Consider the following 18287-nt stretch of genomic DNA (forward strand, 5'->3'; position numbering starts at 1 on the left):
TTGAGAAACATTTTTGTGTAATTTGTTTGTGTTTTTGATAGGATTAATGTGATAAATAGTTATATTGGGATCATGAAATTATGATTGAAATTGTGTATAAGCTATAAATTAAATATGTAATGAATTGTGAGATAACGTGTTACTTTGAAATTATATTATTGTTATTGAGATTGAGTATAAGTGAAAAGTTAAACATGTGTTAATTTGTGAGATACACGTAAACATGTGATGATGGATTGTGACATTATGAGATATGAAATTGTGGACATGAGATTTGGTTGTGAATAACTGTGTGTTTAACACTTGATGTGACAATACTTATGTTGTGAGCTGTGAATTATACAATAACCCAACTAGTGTTTACCTTTATAAAAGTGTTTATGCACAGTGTTAAAGTAAAAGTGTAGGTTTCCTTGTTAGGAACTAGTGTTAAATTGTAGCGCAATGCGTTAGACGTGTTTGAAACATGAGTGTGAGGTCATAAGTATTGTATAATTCATGAGGTGTGTTTGTGTGTAAAAAGAATTGTTTTAGGGGTTGGACCTGAATGAGGAAGGTGAGGCCCTAACGAATTCTTCGGAGGCTGGGCCTTGGGGTTAAAGACACTCGGTTTGAGTGTTCCCTTAAGCCTATGTTGATCCCATATGGTTGGAGCATTCTCGCAAAATGGAGTAACCCTGACTGGTCACCTTATGATTGTACTTAGTGAGAGTGACCTGACATACCCATTGTATGGTGTGGCTTGTTATGTACTCCTAAGCTCCCCAGGGTGGTTTTGACTGACATGATACCACATTGCATATAAGCTTGAGTCTTAGTGTAACTGTTGCAAAATGCTTTGTGTATTTATTGATATTGATTGATTTAGTGATGTTGTGTTTTGATCTTCGAGTGTGTGAATGATGTTACGCAACAAAGCGGTAGAATTACGTGAGGTATGTTTAAGTAAGTTGTATCTTATTTACATGATATGTATATCTAGTTGTCTCATTTCTCTCTATTAGTTAGGAATGTGATAACTCACTCCCTGTGTGCTATTTGTGTTTGGATCCTATGATGATCTCAAACTTTATGTTCGTGGGAGCAGATGATTAGGTGAATGGCTATGGAGAACCTCATGCTAGAGGATGCAGGAATGTCCATATATCAACATTAATGGCCACATGTTGTATGTAGGCGCTTGGTAACATAATTTACCAACTAGAGGAATCAAATACATCCCTTGTAAAAGTATTACTCCCCTATATAACAAAGGGGGCAATAGATTCAAACAAGGAAACACCCCTGTAGAACATTTCAAAAAATGGAAGTCATTCTATTCGGCCAAATGAAGAAAGCTGAAGGCCATAAAAGTCTAACAATGCTCCCTTTGTCGAAAATACATTAAGCACCTATGAAATTGTTGCACAAAGTCAGTAAGATTTGTCCTTGAATCAACATATTTCGCAACATGGTTGTGGAAGGCTTCTCATTGGGAGACTGTTCGTATACATGCAAAAAATATCCCCTTTATGTAAGTTGTGGCCCATGTTTGTTTTCTTTCATATAGTGTTATTACCCAATTATTGTCTTCCAAACCAAACCTTGTGATCATGTCATTCCATTTTTCATCAAACTCAACAATCTCAAGGTCTCCTAACATACATGTGTTCAATGCTTGCACAAAGGCTTTTATTTTTTACATGGCTTAACGCATCACGCAGTAAATGTCAAGCAAACCGATGATGTGTCCTAGGGAACACAATTCTAATAGCATTCCTCATTGCAAGGTCACCATCCGTAATAATAAAACTAGGATGTTTCCCTTTCATCTCTTTCAGAAATTGTTCTAAAAGCCACATATATGTTTCCTCAGTCTCATTAGTAACCAAAGCAGTAGCAAACACTATTGTGTTATTGTGATGATTAACACTAGAAAACACAACTACATGACAATTGTATTTATTTTTTCATATAAGTTTCATCAAATGCTAAAACATCTCCAAAAACAACATAATTCATTCGACTCTTTGCATCACACCAAAATAGATGTTGCAATCTATTTTCATCATCTACAATATAAGCAACAACCATCATAGGATCTTTTGAACACAAATGGTGAAAGTAGTTCAAAGCCCTGTTAAAATCAGATGATTGCTCGTGCCCTTGTCTTGCAAAATAGTTATATATATCTTTTCTAACATATCCCACCTTATTATAACCCCATGAAGTTTGGGCCAATGACGCATATATGTGGGGTGGTCTAATGACAACTTTCCTATAATTTTCAATCTGCATTGCATCTATTGCAGTAATTTTCCTGTGACCTGAAAGCAGACCACAATCTTGCTCATTCAACAACTTATGCTTATGACCACCACTAAAGAAAAACACATACCAACGATCAGTCAATTCATTCACATGAACACGGATATATACCTTACATCCACATCGAGTGAAATTCTTATATTCATGCTTCCTATTTTGTGGACTCAATCCTCTATCTTGTCTATAACCTTCCTTTGAACAAACAAATGTTTGTTGTAGTGTCTCCCCCTTCTTGTTTATGAGGGCATGACTTTTCTGAATAGAAAAATCATTGGCCCGTTCATACCACTTATAAAATTGGTAACCTGTTTCAAGATTAACAAAGTTTAACCTGACAATATCCTCAATAGAAAATCATTTTAACTATAGCTCCAAAACATCAACAATACCATTAATCATCAAACGATTTGCATCATTTATTTCTACTACATATTCTACACCATCTTCTAAAATAGTTTCATGATAACCTTCATCATTTAAAACCTCATTGTCACAATCTTCTTCATCCTTTAACTCATTATCATCTAAAACATTATTCTCAAAACATTCATTATCATCTAGCCCATCCTCGTTCCAACAACACATGTTCTTTATCTTGCTAACCAAACTCATCATCCTCCATATGAACATCCTCAAATGTCCCATCATTTGAACAATCTCTTATTGAATGTTCTTCCATTTGTATAAGCATAGATTAACAAAAAAATGACTTTTACAATGAACAATTACATGTCTAGTGTCTATAATTTCAATGATTGATTTAAGCTATTTTGACAAAACAAATGAATTCTTCCAACCTATAACATTGTTGTATTAATCATTAAAAATGACATTTATCCATTTAATTTTCATACTGATGCCCCCACCTTAAAAAACAACAGAAAGCAAAAAAGAAAATGGAAATGACATTTGTTCGAATTTGTTTCAATATCAGTGTTATAGTAGGAGTTGATAGGATAGGATTACAGGGTTGCATTGTTCAAAAGGTTGCTAACATGTTACATTCAACTACTATAAATTGTAGATATAAACCCCAAAAATCTACAAGCATATGTTATTGCCAATTAAAAAAAGTACTCAATTGAAATAGACAAAAGTCAATCAAGGGAAGGGAGCATTGGACATTACTCTCAGTGATAAGTGTATAAGAAGATAAGATACCTCTATAGAAAGATCTACTTCAGTCAAAGATTCTCGGACCCTTCGGCAAAAGGTGCATACCTCCAATGAAAAATAATTATTTCAACATCATTTATGGGACAATCACAAAATTCAATGATAAAATAAAATAATTTAAATATGTGAGGTTAAGACAAAAAAAAAGGTTTATGTGAGGATAACAATAACAAACTATTTTTATGTGGGTATAGTGTTATTAGCATTGAGGCCAGTAGTGGTGCTTAGCAATAGTAATGCACCAAAAAATAAATAAACTTTTGGAATTTTGATCAATTTCAATAAGTAAGTCAAACAACCAAAAATATCAGGTGCCGAAAATAACGTTGCATATATTTGTCTCTAGCTTAATTAAATGGCATGCACTTTCATCAGACGGACAAAAGAATGTAACTAGATAATAATAAACCTCCATTTAAAGGTACCAAAATGATGTGCCCAAAATAGCATGTTAAAAATGCTAAATGAAAGAAAAGGGAGCAAGAAAACACGTTTTAAAGGTTTTTTTTTCTAATGAACTTAAAACTATTTTCAGTTTCGAAGCAATTAGCCTTTAGCCCCACGTATGGTGAACCACTAAAGTAGTTGCTTTCATCTATTTCAAAAGCCTTCTATTACACTTGCATGTCATAAAATGTATAATGATTTAAGACATTGGCTATCATGCGTAACTCATTTTTTCACCATCAAATTATCACTGCTCAAACCTAACGGTTATCACTTCATGTGGTCAACTTTAGGTTAGTACAACAGATTATAGGACCCAACTTTGTGGGATGCTGATGAGAATCCTGAAACTGGCCAAATACAAGCTAAAGGCCCAAGTGGAGAAGGACAAAGCCCCCGAGTGGAGAAGGATGAAGGCCCAGAGGCAGAGACATTATCAAGACTATTAATTGTTGCTGAAGGCCCAGATTAATTTGAAGGCCCATAATAAATATGTTCTATTTTTTTATTTATAATTTTGTTGGCCCAAATTGTTTTGAAGGCCCATGTGTATTTTTATCTTTTTGTTCATATACACTATAAGTATTGGTTTTTGTTTTCAATAAAAGAACTTTTGGCATTTGATAAAAAAAAACTTTTGGACATTTTCATAAAATTTGGTGAGAGCTTCTCTCTGGGTTCCTTGTTGAACCAATCTCAGACTTATCAAGGTAATCCTTGTGGCGTCTACCCTGACTTATCTTCCCTCTTTGGAAGTGGCATCATCCAAATCTCTGTAGCTTGTATCAAGCGATCCGTTCCTAGTCAGGTTCACATCATCTGGTATCAGAGCTTCAGCTCTTGATACAGGTTCTATCCTATCCTATTATTTTTCTTTGTAATTTGTCCAGGTTCGTGTTTTGTCCTTGTTCTGTTATTTGTTTTCTTGTTTGTGTCTTGTTGCATTCTTGTTTGTGTCTATTTCGTTATTGTTCTTGTTCTTTTTTCTTGTGTCTTTCAGACTTTGTGTAAAAAAAAATCTGTTTAAGTTCTGTTTCAAGTATAAAAAAAAGTTGCAGAAATTTTGAAAAAAAAAGAGAAGAAAAGAAAGAAAGTGAGTGTTTGATCTTTGAACACGAAATTAAGGCAGTTAGAGGCTTTTTTTTGGCAGAAAATCATGTACCAAATCCCCTTATCTGGATTCTCCTTTGAATTTTGAGCGTTTTGATATATATTGGGTCTCAAACGGACAACCGTAGCCAAAGTTATGAGCATTTGAAGTTTACTGGTCATATCTGTTATCTTATCTGTTATCCTATCTGTTGTCTTATTTGTTATCGTATCTATTATCCAAATTAAATCTAATTTTTTATCCAAGTCCAATCTAATCTGTTATCCAAATCAAATCTAATCCTTTATCCAAATCAAATCCAATATGCTATCCAAATCAAGTCCAAGTTGTTATCCCAAATCAAATCTGTTACTCAGTCTGTGATAATTATATTGTCCATCTAGGAACTTAAGAGGGAACACGAGTGGTAAAAGGCAAGAGGGAATACATTACACAAAAGCCTATATTGAGAGCATCAAACACAAGTGAACTACCATCAAAGAGAGAAACACGTGAGTAGAGTGTGGTGAGGTCCTGAATTTTTTTAAAAATTACTGCAAAATTCTTTGTTCCTTAATCATGGCAGGAGCTGGTGACAATGGTGGTGTATATCATCAACTGGACGGATTTCATCGCTTATTACTGGACGCGATGACTACACAAGTGCAACATTTGTTGAAACGTAACAATGAAGAGCTCTACAGGCGAATAGAAGGACTAGAGCACCAAATGAATCCAAATGTTGGGAGACCTTATGATGGCAACAGAAGGGTCAATGATGGATCGAACCGAATAAAGGGGCAAGACAGAATTGAGGGAGTAAAACTTAATGTATCCTCTTTTAAAGGCAGAAGTGACCCAAACGCCTACCTTACCTGGGAGATGAAGATTCAGCATGCATTCTCCTACAATGATTATCCTGAAGAGCAGAAGGTGAAGTTAGCAGCAGCTACATTCTCAGACTATGCCCTTGTTTGGTGGAAGAAAAATCAAAGAGAGATGAAGAGAGATGAAGGGCGGGAGATAGATACATGGACTGAGATGAGAAGGGTTATGCGGAAGAGGTATGTTCCAACTAGCTACAACAGAAACTCCAAAGGTTATCCCAGGGAAGTTTGATTGTTGAGGACAAAGAGATGGAGATGGAGATGACACTAGTGAGGGCCAACATTGAAGAGGACACCAAAGCAGTGCATGATGGCTTCACCAACAAGATTTATTTACAGCACCATGACCAGAAAATTATTCATAAACCTTTATCCCTCAGAGAAGTGTGTGATGACCTAACCAGAAGGAGAGAAAAGAGAGAACAAGAGAGAGACAATAGTGAGGCATCACAGAGGAATAGAAAAAGGAAGAGTGATACACTTGAGAGATGGAGTGATACACAAGAGAGAGAGAGTGATAATTCTAATCAGTTAACTATTTATGTTTCTCCTAGTGTTCAACCCTTATTGCAGGAATTTAAACATGTCTTTCCCAAGGAGATTCCTCATGGACTGCCACCTTCAAGAAGCATAGAACATCAAGTTGATCTCCTTCCAGAAGCTCCATTGCCTAATAGGCCAACTTACAACAGCAAGCCCCAAGAGACTCAGCATAAGGATGCACAGGCCAAAGTTGAGTATGTGAAAAGATTGTATGACCAAGTGAAGGTGCAAATTGCAAAGAAGAATGAAAGCTATACCAAGCAAGCCAACAAGAAAAGGAAGGAAGTGGTACTTGAACCCGGTAATGATCCTCGACATTTGAGGGCAAATGTTTTCCAAGAAGGAGGGAATTATGAGAATACTGAAACTAGCCAAATACAAGCTAAAGGTCCAAGTGGAGAAGGACGAAGGCCCAAGTGGAGAAGGACAAAGCCCCCGAGTGGAGAAGGATGAAGGCCCCAATGGAGAAGGATGAAGGCCTAGAGGCAGAGACATTATCAAGACTATTAATTGTTGCTGAAGGCCCATAATAAATATGTTCTATTTTTTTATTTATAATTTTGTTGGCCCAAACTGTTTTGAAGGCTCATGTTTAAAAAAAAAAATTGGGCATTTTCATAAAATTTGGTGAGAGCTTCTCTCTGGGTTCCTTGTTGAACCAATCTCAGACTTATCAAGGTAATCCTTGTGGCGTCTACCCTGACTTATCTTCCTTCTTTGGAAGTGGCATCATCCAAATCTCTGTAGCCTGTATCAAGTGATCTGTTCCTAGTCAGGTTCACATCATCCCGTCCAACTGATGATACCAGATGATGTGAACCTGGCTACGAACGGATCGCTTGGTACAGGCTACAGAGATTTGGATGACGCCACTTCCAAAGAGGGAACATAAGTCAGGGTAGACGCCACAAGGATTACCTTGATAAGTCTGAGACTGGTTCAACAAGGAACCCAGAGAGAAGCTCTCACCAAATTTTATGAAAATGCCCAAAAGTTTTTTTTTTTAGACATAGGCCTTCAAAACAGTTTGGGCCAACAAAATTATAAATGAAAAAAATAGAACATATTTATTATGGGCCTTCAAATTAATCTGGGCCTTCAGCAACAATTAATAGTCTTGATAATGTCTCTGCCTCTGGGCCTTCATCCTTCTCCATTGGGGCCTTCATCCTTCTCCACTTGTGCCTTCGTCCTTCTCCACTTGGGCCTTTAGCCTGTATTTGGCCAGTTTCAAGATTCTCATCAGATGCACAATCCATCGAGGCAATAGAACACAACTTCCGACAAAGCTTTTGTCCGTTGATTCCACATCGTCCACCATGACCAACATCGTGCCATCGCCAAAGTGTGTCATGCCACCGTTGGAGTGTCCACAGGTGTTGACTACTAATATTTTTGTGTCTCTAGGTCATGATTTAAATAATTAAAGACCTCTGGAACTTTACAAACAAACTTGTATTGCAGATATATTTTCAAGTTCTAACATAACAGGTATACTACATACATTTGAAATCTAACATTATACAAATTAAACAAAAACCCTCAAATCTGACATAACAGGTATATTGCAAGGAGTCACTATAAAAATCATTTGAAAAAATTAATTGTGGACCAAGACAGATGACAACTATACGTACCTTAAAGGGAACCAGCAAATGAGAGGGTACATACGGATGGGAGGTTGGGCCATTCAAAAATTAATGCACAAATTCAAGACTCGGGACACATTTTTGGTGCAGCATAGGCACTGAAAATACACTATTGGATTACGGCTAACTCAATCAAATGGTGCATGACAAGCATCCAAAAATGAGTGTTCGATTACTAAACACTTAATCATACAATATTGGTCACTTTTCCACTTATAAAACGTCCCCGTTGAGATCAATTTTATTTCTTTTTAGGGTTTTACTGACCTATTTCTTTTACATACTGTGCATATAATAGATACCCTATAATTTTTTATTAGTTTATATATAAATAATTTTTATACACTAGAAACAAATAAATACATAAATACAAAAAGGCGTTGATATAAATCAATTAGAATATATACTAATATTTATATTGATTTACATATAAATATCATTCAGTACATAAATTCAAAAGGCCATTAATTGTTCAACTAAAATGAGATGCCCCATTCCTTTAGCATATCCTTTTTTCTCTTTGTTTTGTGCATTCAACAACCAACATCATTTCCATGACCACTTATTTGATAGACACTTTGCAAGTTTGCATTTTTTTGGGCTAGTTAGTCACACTTCTAGTTGTGGCCTGCACAAGAAGATCTACGAGTTAATCATTATCACCCGATACAATAATAAAAGGGCAATTAGAAAGATTATACATTAGATCTTTGACTTAATCTACAAGTTAAAATTGAGATTATTGTTAACATGCAAAAGAGTTTTGTCAGGAGATCTAAGGCTGGGTGCCAAAGAGAGATTAAAGAAATCACCCAATATAATCAGCAAATAAGCAATCTTTATTTTGGAAGGCAGCAAATGAGCAATCTAGTCCACACTACTAAAAAACTTGTTTTTTACGACACACATTCTAAGATGGTTATACAGAAATCGTCTTAGAATGTGACGCGGTGACATTTTTGTAATTAAGATCACTGTATTTTATTTTTATGATGCACATTCTAAGATGGTTATGAAAAACCATCTTAGAATGTGACAGGTGACATTTCTGTAATTGTTGAAAACTTAAACGACGATGGGTTTCAAGAAAGAACCGCCTTTGCATTCGTTCCTTTATAATGTTTACTAAGTTACTAACCCTAGCTTGTTCTCATTCATTTCATTTTCAATCGTGGCTTCATCAATCTCAGGCATTTTCTCATCCTCCCCCATCTCTCAACCACTCCATCCCACGTATGATGCCGCATCCCACTCCTCCCCTCCAAACCCTCCTCGTCACGCTCCCTCACGCGTGAGGCTCCCGTGCCGCGACAACAACTCTCTGAAATAACTAAATCTCTCAACACCATACTTGAGAAGGGTCCACACGCACTATGGCGGCGCTACGTGGAGTGGCTCTACCAACACAAGGAGTTGGGACTCTACCTAGACGTGAGCCGGGTTGGGTTCACTGCAAGTGGAGAAAATTGGGATTATTGTTAAAAAAATATTTGCTTTTAATTTTCAGGTGCGATTAATGAAAGACAAGGACAAAGGAAAACACGAAGGTTATGCCTTTGTGGCTTTTAAAAGAAACAGGTAGCGCAAAAGGCTATCGAGGAGATACATAGCAAGGAATTTAAGGTATTTACAGTGCTTCCTAAAAGCTTCTTCCTTTTATTTCTCACTTTAATCTTTTTTTTATTGTTGAATAATAATAGGGTTGTCAATGACATACATGGGTTTTTTACTAAGAAGAACAAAGAGTACCAAGAGAAGCTACCCCTTGTTGTGCTCAAGGTAGTGGAAATTATTTACTCTAAAGCCAACTCCGAGGTAACCTTCCTTCTTTGTTTCTTGCTTACTTGCTTGTGTACTCAACTATTTTATTTTATTGTTTGGAAAACGAAAAAGGAAAATAAAAATGACTTGAGGTTATTTTATTTCTTGAGGAGGTTGAAATAGAAATATCACGAGCATTAAAAAAAACTTTTTTAGTTTTTAATAAATAATAAATTTGTTTTTTGGGGTAGGCTGAATACATGTTTCAATATCATCTTACAAATATATTGATTTGTTAAAGCAGTGAAGAATGTTGTTGTAATAGGAAGAATTGTTGCATGCACCATTCACCAGCCAAGTATTGATATATTTGAGGCATTCGATGAGGTAAACTAGAATCCCTTAATGTAGATTTTGCATGTTGTGAAAGTCCTTTTGAGCCCATTTATCGAATTTCTCAAGCTCACCACTTGCACTTTACTAAGAGAAAGGGATAGTGGGCATAATCCTTCAATAGGTGTCGAATCGTTGTACCCATGTAGTGCTGGTCTTTCATTGCCATCTATGTTGCATTCAGTTCCTCCTATTGCTGCTCTGATGGTTTATGATCACAGGGCTGAAAGTGGAGCTAGCCTAGGCATGCTTTCTTCAAGCAGTCTTTATGGTGGATATGGATCTTTTTCGGTATGTTGCATTTTTTTTCTTGCTGTATGGTCATAATAATATTTTTGATAATTTGTTGCTGGTATATTATGATATATTTTTCACTTTTCTAATACAAAATGCTAATAAACAGCTTTCCGTCTTTTTTTTTTGTTACATGTCTATTCCATTTTTAGTTTCAAATATTGTGTCACTCATCTATTTTCTCTTTTTGTTTGATTGTATGTAATAGATGGGGGATAATGGCTATGGATCTATGTCCTCGTATGCCACCAAGCTATATGGCGGGTTAGTATACATGATTTATATAACAATTATGTGAACAATTTTACAGCTGATTTAGAGTTTGTTTGGATTGGAATTTTCCTAACTGATTCTGGATAAACTCAATTTTTGTAAAACTGGGTATGCAATTAAGTGATTTATGTTTGGATGCATTTATCTTAAAAGTAATATTTTGTTATGAACATTTCCAATTTTATGTAAAAGCATCTCTCACTTTCACCAAAACCATGGTTTGAGAATGAGATTCCATTGACATCCCCAACTGGACTTTTGCCTAACATGTTGAATTGAGAATGAAGTGTTTCCTGATCATGGTTTGTACAATTGTACCCTCTAAACTCTAAAGTCTAATTGTGGATTTGGGCCTAATCAATCATACACTTAATCTCTGATTTTACTTTCCTTAACTTTATAATAAATTGGTTGAACTTATATTTTTGTTCTCTTATTGTGCACAATTTGCCTCCCCCATCAACTCTGGATATGTTTATTCCTGCTAATGTTGTTGGTAAAGTGTTGGGTAAAGGAGGGGAAAATATAGCCAATATCCGGAAGGTGGGTTCACACATTCTGAATGGTTTATTCTTTTATATAATTGTAGGGGGAACTGATATTTGATATGAAATTTATCAATGATTTTTATTTATCTAAAAACTTTATTTGAGCTTTGGTTCTTGCTGTTGTATTGTCATTCTCACTGTATGCTTAGAAGAATTATTTTTTCTTGAATATTCTATATCATGCATTTCAGTGAGTTAAAGGAACAACTCTAAATGGCTTTGCTGAATATTTGGTTGTTGATTGATCCATCTAACCAACTCACCCGGTACGATAATGCTAGGTTGTATTATTTATTTTTATGTTTATTTTTAAATTTAGTTCTTCACGGTTGATTGATTTTATTGATTGCTCACTTGCATTGGTTCATTTAGTCCAGTTATTTGTAGGAGGTAAGGAACATCAAATTTTTTATCATATCAAGTGATTTGTCTTAGACTAAAGTAATTTGTGATGTAACTAATTAGGAAAACAAAAGGTTAGGGGCTTACCTAGTCTTTGATCGGCAACGTTTTTCCAATTTTTCACATTTGCTAGGCCACAATATGATTTTATAATCTAATGAGATCCTTCTTAGCAAATTGCTTATGAAATGTTTTTATTCATGTGCCACAACTTAAATATTTGATTATAGTTTCTTGTTCAAACTAAATCTAGGTAGTAGTATATAGTATAACCAACACAAATAGATTGATGAATTAATTTATGATAAGTTTATAAAAAAATTTGAAACATAAATCTTGGTGACTACTAATTTCCTCCAGTTTTTGGTCCTATATAATATCCCTGGTCCTATTCTTTTGCACAGGTTTAGTTCTCTTCAAATTATGGATTCACCATTCATTTCCAAATATGTTAATTCATTAAGAAAATGTAGAAACCACTTTTTCTCCTTAGCTAATGCTAGCTAAATAATATCATATTTTCATTGTAATTGGAGCAGATTAAGTATTGCATTAATTTACTCAAGAATTCTATTACTTATGTTTTCAAGTGACTATTCCAATAATTTTAGGGTAACTTGGATTTATTTCTTTTGTAGGTGCTAATTAAGGTTCCCTATATATTCATTCAAGTTGTTTTATATGTATTAATCACATATCCTATGTTGGGCTATGATTGGTCTCAAAGTTTTAATGTCACAAAAAATCAAAGTGAGGGGGTGATTTCTACCAAGGGTCAACTTGGGGCACAACTTTCACAAGAAGAAGAAAAAGAGATTGGTGATGTTGGGTGGAAGGCCTTCTGGGATTATAGTTCATTTTCCAGGGGATTAGTCATACGGCAAGTTCTTATTGTTGCTATTCCTGCTACCGTGGCATCAATATATATTCAGCCAAAAATCCCTGTCTGTTTTTATGCTTGCCATTATTCTTTGCAGATGAAACATTTGATACATCTAGCTTAAACAAGTGGAGGTGTAGATGTTCTTTGCAAGGGAACCAGAGCTACTCTCTTGCAAATTGTTCAAAATCATGTGATTGACACTTAGGTATACTATTAATTTTCTATTGGAATGAAGACAAGCAGCCTCCTGCAGTGTTTTGTTAGGAACATACAAGCAAGAGAGATGAGAAAAGAAAATAATGCAAAACTTTATTAAATGTCAAGCAGAGAGTTCTTCTTCTAAGACCTTTCCCTTTTTACAACAGAGCTAGCACTCCATTTTTCCAATGATATCAATTCAGAAGGAAACTTCTAGTCCCTTCTAAGCTAACCACCTAACCATTTCTTTAATGAACTACTCTTAACCAACTCTAACTAATTCAAGAACTACGATGATTACCTTGATTTATTTTCTTTCTTGTGCTATTAGTTTTTCCCTTTCTTTTCGTTGTTGTTATATTCTTACACTTGATTATTTAGCTTGACCTTTGCCTTTGTGTATGTTTAGTGGATGCTTTTTTTGCTAAAGCTACTTGGTAATTGAATTCATCTTGATTCATAAAAGTTGCTTTTGTAATAAATTTCAAATTATAATGGAAATAAATTTTATACATTTATTGAGATGCTAAAGTGGCTAATTGTAATTGATAACCAATATGCATGGTAGGAATACAATATATTTTCTCCATTTTGAGTGAAATGGGGATATAATGATCACCACCTGAGTATTATATATATATATATATATATATATATATATATATATATATATATATATATATATATATATATATATATATATATATATATATATCGGTACCGCCTGAGTATTATATGATGACTGCATGCTTTGGCTTCCATGCAAATTTTGAAGATAGTGCATCTATATGGACATGTGTATGTGATTCCAATGGATTTCCCCAAGTGGCAGCAGATGGTCATAACTCAAATTGCTTTAATGCTTAAAACTGAACTTGGGGTATCTTTCTCTCTATCTCTTTCTCTACCTGAATTTCTATCTCTTAAGTTTCACCAACTGTACATTCTTGAAACTGATTTAGATGAACTAATGCTAAGTGAATCATTATTGCACACAGAACCTAAATGGATATTTCCATACTAGAATTAGTATCTAGGGTATAACTCTTATTTATGGATATTTAAAACAAATTTTCTATAACTGATCATTTCTTACTATGAAGATGATTTTCTTTCTCAATTTTTTGTGCCTCTTTTCATCTTTTTTTTTTCGTCTTATTGATATTGGAAAAAAGCTGATACCGTTTCATATGACAGAGTGTTGAGCAAATTGGTAATAGATCGCCTTAAGATTGAATCAGATATTTATTTATATTCAAGTAATTATGTTGTGGTGCTAGTTTTTTCTTGTGCTATTACTTTTTTTACATGAATTTTAACGAATTATAGTATGCTATTTCTATCAGTAGGTATGCTTGGCTTAAAATCTTATTCTTGATAATTAATTGGTTGCAGCATTGTACAGAATTCTAAGCAATTATATTTTTATAAATTGTTTATGTTTAAGGACATACTGAAGAAAGTACATTATCTCTCCACTGGGGCTCTTATTGTTGATTCGATACAAACTTATCTTAAAAGAATGCTAATAATATATTCTCTAATACATACTATTAAATACATTTTTTGTTATTATTAATTTAAAATTATAATTTTGTGAATTTTACTTTCTATTTGATAAGTTTTCTTTTATATTTGATACTAGTAGTTTTTAATAATTTTAACTAAAAATAATATATATATATATATATATATATATATATATATATATATATTATATAAAATATATTAAAAAGTATATTATTAACCATCGTCTTCCATCAAATGCACACCGAAACTAGCTACTTAAAAATAAAATTTAAAAAAAGTGTTTTTATGTTCACGGTCTTCACTTTATAACTTATTTAGTTTATCTTGTGCCTATCTGTTCCATCTCACTAATTCAATAGTATTATTAGGTTTGGTATTTCGTTTATTTTGAGGTTGGAAATTAGAAAATGTATTACTTATGAAGATATGGTGCTATTATTTAATGAATAATTATAACATGACATGCTAGTTTCTCTATCGTAACTATTATCTTTTAAGAAGTCAGTATTTCTTTTTGGTACTCATATGCAGTAATTATCTCTTATTGTTGTCATATGTTACTTCTGTAACTCCTTTTATTTATATGTAAGTTTGATTTCTTACTCATTAATAATTTTTTAAAACATGCTGACATTTGTACCTTGCATTATGGCCGCGTGAAGCCAGACATAGTTGCATATGGACGGGACATAATGGGATCAAAAATTAGTGCGGGTTGTAAAAGTTTATCAGTAACTATTGTTGCAAGTCCTATAGTTGTTGGTGTTGTATGTTTTCTTGTGTGTCATTCCTGAACCTGATAGAAAAAATATCTTAAATTAAACCTAGCAAGCATGAAACAAGCATTGGTTGAAGGTGATGCAAAGCTTTCTGGGCCTAACACGTATGAGAAGGGTGCTAGTAGAGTTGATCTGTAAATTCTCCTGTTTAGGTCTCTATTTTTTTGTTTTAAGATATATCTTTTTGGGACATAAAGTTTATTGCAGCAAAGCAATAGTTGTAGAGCTATCATTACAATATATAGTTGTCAACATTTTAGAAACCAAACTGGTACTAGACACTTGATCAGTTCACCAATTTTCTGCTCAAGCTGGCCAGCGTGGTCTAGTTTCATAAACAATTGTAATTGCCTTTCATTAGATTCTTAAATTAATTTGTCGATCCCCATTGTTTTTGGAAACTTTTTACATAGCTCCTTATAGTTGGTAAGTATAAATGGGTTCCTTTGGTTTGAAGATCTTTTTAATCGGCTTTCTGTAGGGACCTAACAGGGAAACTAGACTCAAGGACCGCATCCTAAAAGTTTTTGAAATTAAAGGGACCCATTTATAATTTCTAAATTGTAGTGATTTATTTAAAAAATTCCCAAAAATTAGTAAGGAGATTCTTTAACTACTTTTTAATCATGTTTACTTGTTTATGTAATTTTCAGGTTATAATCATATGGGATTCTTAAGAGCTACAAACCTAGGGCAAGCATCTTTCCCAGTGTTCTTGATTATATAGATTATCCTTACTCATGGCCCATCTGCTCTCAGCCACTCTATGCAAGTGCCATGTCTGTCATCTTCATATCTTCTAGTCATCTTTAAGTATGCAAGGATATATATTTCTTTTAGTATTTCTTTTGTTACACATTAGAATGGTCTGATTGAATGATTGTTATAATATAGTTAGAGACAAAAAGAATTTTCTTACACATTAATTAGTTGAATGGTCACACGTTTTTATCAATTATTACGTGGCACTTAAGTAGCAAAAAATTTTTCTTACACATTAATTAGTTGAATGGTCACACGTTTTTATCAATTATTATGTGACACTTAAGCAGCAGTGTATTGGTGTCAATCATTATAATATAGCTGACATAGAGACGACTACAAAAAATGAAACTAATTTTTTTTAAAAAAATAATACATTATAAGACGGTTGTCTTTTAGACCGTCTTAGAATGTGGTACATTCTAAGACGGTTGTCTTTTAGACCGTCTTAGAATATGGTACATTCTAAGATGGTTGTCCTTAAGACCGTCTTAGAATGTGTACATTCTAAGACGATTATAGGAACCTTTCTTAGAATGTTATACATTCTATAACGGTTCAATACAACCGTCGTCAGAGATGTCCACACTTTTTACGATGCTTGATACGACGATGGTCGATAACCGATATTGTAAGCTACAAATAACTGATATAGTAGGCTTTCAGTGTAATAGTGTCGCGACTCCCAGCCCAAGAGGATCCAAGGAAGAGGTTACCCCCGTCAAGTACTAGTGAATATGATAACCACCCTAACCTAAACCTTAACTCATAATATCGTAGAATTCATTTTTACAATTATTTATAAATAAGCAAAGAATAAGATAAAATAAGTAATGAAAGATAAAGACAAAAAACAAATCTTAAAAAGTGTATATAAAAACAATCTAACTCTTAAAACTTTATTTAAGGATAGACAGGAGAAAAAAAATCCATATTAAAACAAAGTAATAGCAATGCCCTCATGGATATTATCAGAATCAATTTAACATGTTTAAAATACATTTTTTAGATTAATTCATATACATTTCAAACATATCTAACATTTTGTGATGGGATTTAAGCACCAACTTCAAAGTAAAATGTATATAGTTCAACTTTCACCAACTAACATGGAACCAATTAAGATAAACAAGAAAATGGCCACCTAATCAGAGTAAATATTTTGGACAATTGACCTAGTGGAAGCCAAAGGAAGTCTTGAGAAATAACGAACATTAATCCTACTAAAGTAATTCACCAAAGTCCCTATTACACTCATATATATAAATGTTAGAATATATATCTTCATAGGTAATAGTCTATGAACATGGAATTACCTTCTCTAGAGCGTAATATAATTTATGTTAGCCAATTATTCCTGCATGCCCCCTCTTTTAATAAGAAGTCATTTTCTTGACCTTAGGCATTGTCAACAAGTATTATGACTATTGTGAGAATTAGTTAAAAAAAGAAGCTAAAGATGCTAAATATACCTACTAGCCAGTTTGTCAGACAATATGCTTTACAAAATAAAATTTGACAAATTCAAGTGTATACAAGAACTAGAGAAGACACCTTATCCTTGATTAAGAAATGACTATTTTATAATGCAATAGTTGTGATTCATGTTCCATAGAACAATAGTTGATCAAGAGTTCCAAATAATAAAATGGAAGAACAAAGAAAGAATATTAAATAAAGGAAAAATTGCAAACAATTCCACTACAACTTTTTTTGTTGGTGACAAAAATTTTCACATTCATGGGCTTGCTCAAAATAATATCCATAACGTCATAGTGACAAACAACACACAAGAATTTTATCATTTTTGAAATTGAAATTCAAATGACCAAGGCTTACCCACAACAAAACAAAACATAACTTTTATATTACCTCCATTGGAAATGGCCAGGCACTTGGGAATGCTTTTGATAGGGTGGCTTCATGGAAAAGGGTTGTGAACCTATGAAGAAGAGGCAGAGAAATCAAATCCCAAAAGGAAAAAATAGTATTAAGTAAAGCTGGGAAGAGCCCTTCTAGTTACAGGGGTAGAACTTCACCTAGATTGGTTAAGGCATGTCCAATTAGATTCTATAAATGTGCTTTTCCTTTTACCTTTTCTATATTTACTCGACTTGGTAGATTTATATATAGGATGCATAACCAGTGCCTTTTTTTGTTGTTTTTTTTTCCTTTTTGCATTTTAGTTTCATTTCAGAGTAATAAAACTCGGATATCACTTTTTTTTTATAATTCTTAATATAAGAATTTCATTATCCAAATATTTGATTGTGGCATCGAGTTAGATTGCCAAGATAACAAAAAAGAGTAGATGCGCCTAGATCTTTTATTCATATTGAATCTAAATCAAAACTTAAGTTAAAAC

This window comes from Glycine max, chromosome 18 (assembly GCF_000004515.6).
Source record: "Glycine max cultivar Williams 82 chromosome 18, Glycine_max_v4.0, whole genome shotgun sequence".
Lineage (NCBI taxonomy): Eukaryota > Viridiplantae > Streptophyta > Magnoliopsida > Fabales > Fabaceae > Glycine > Glycine max.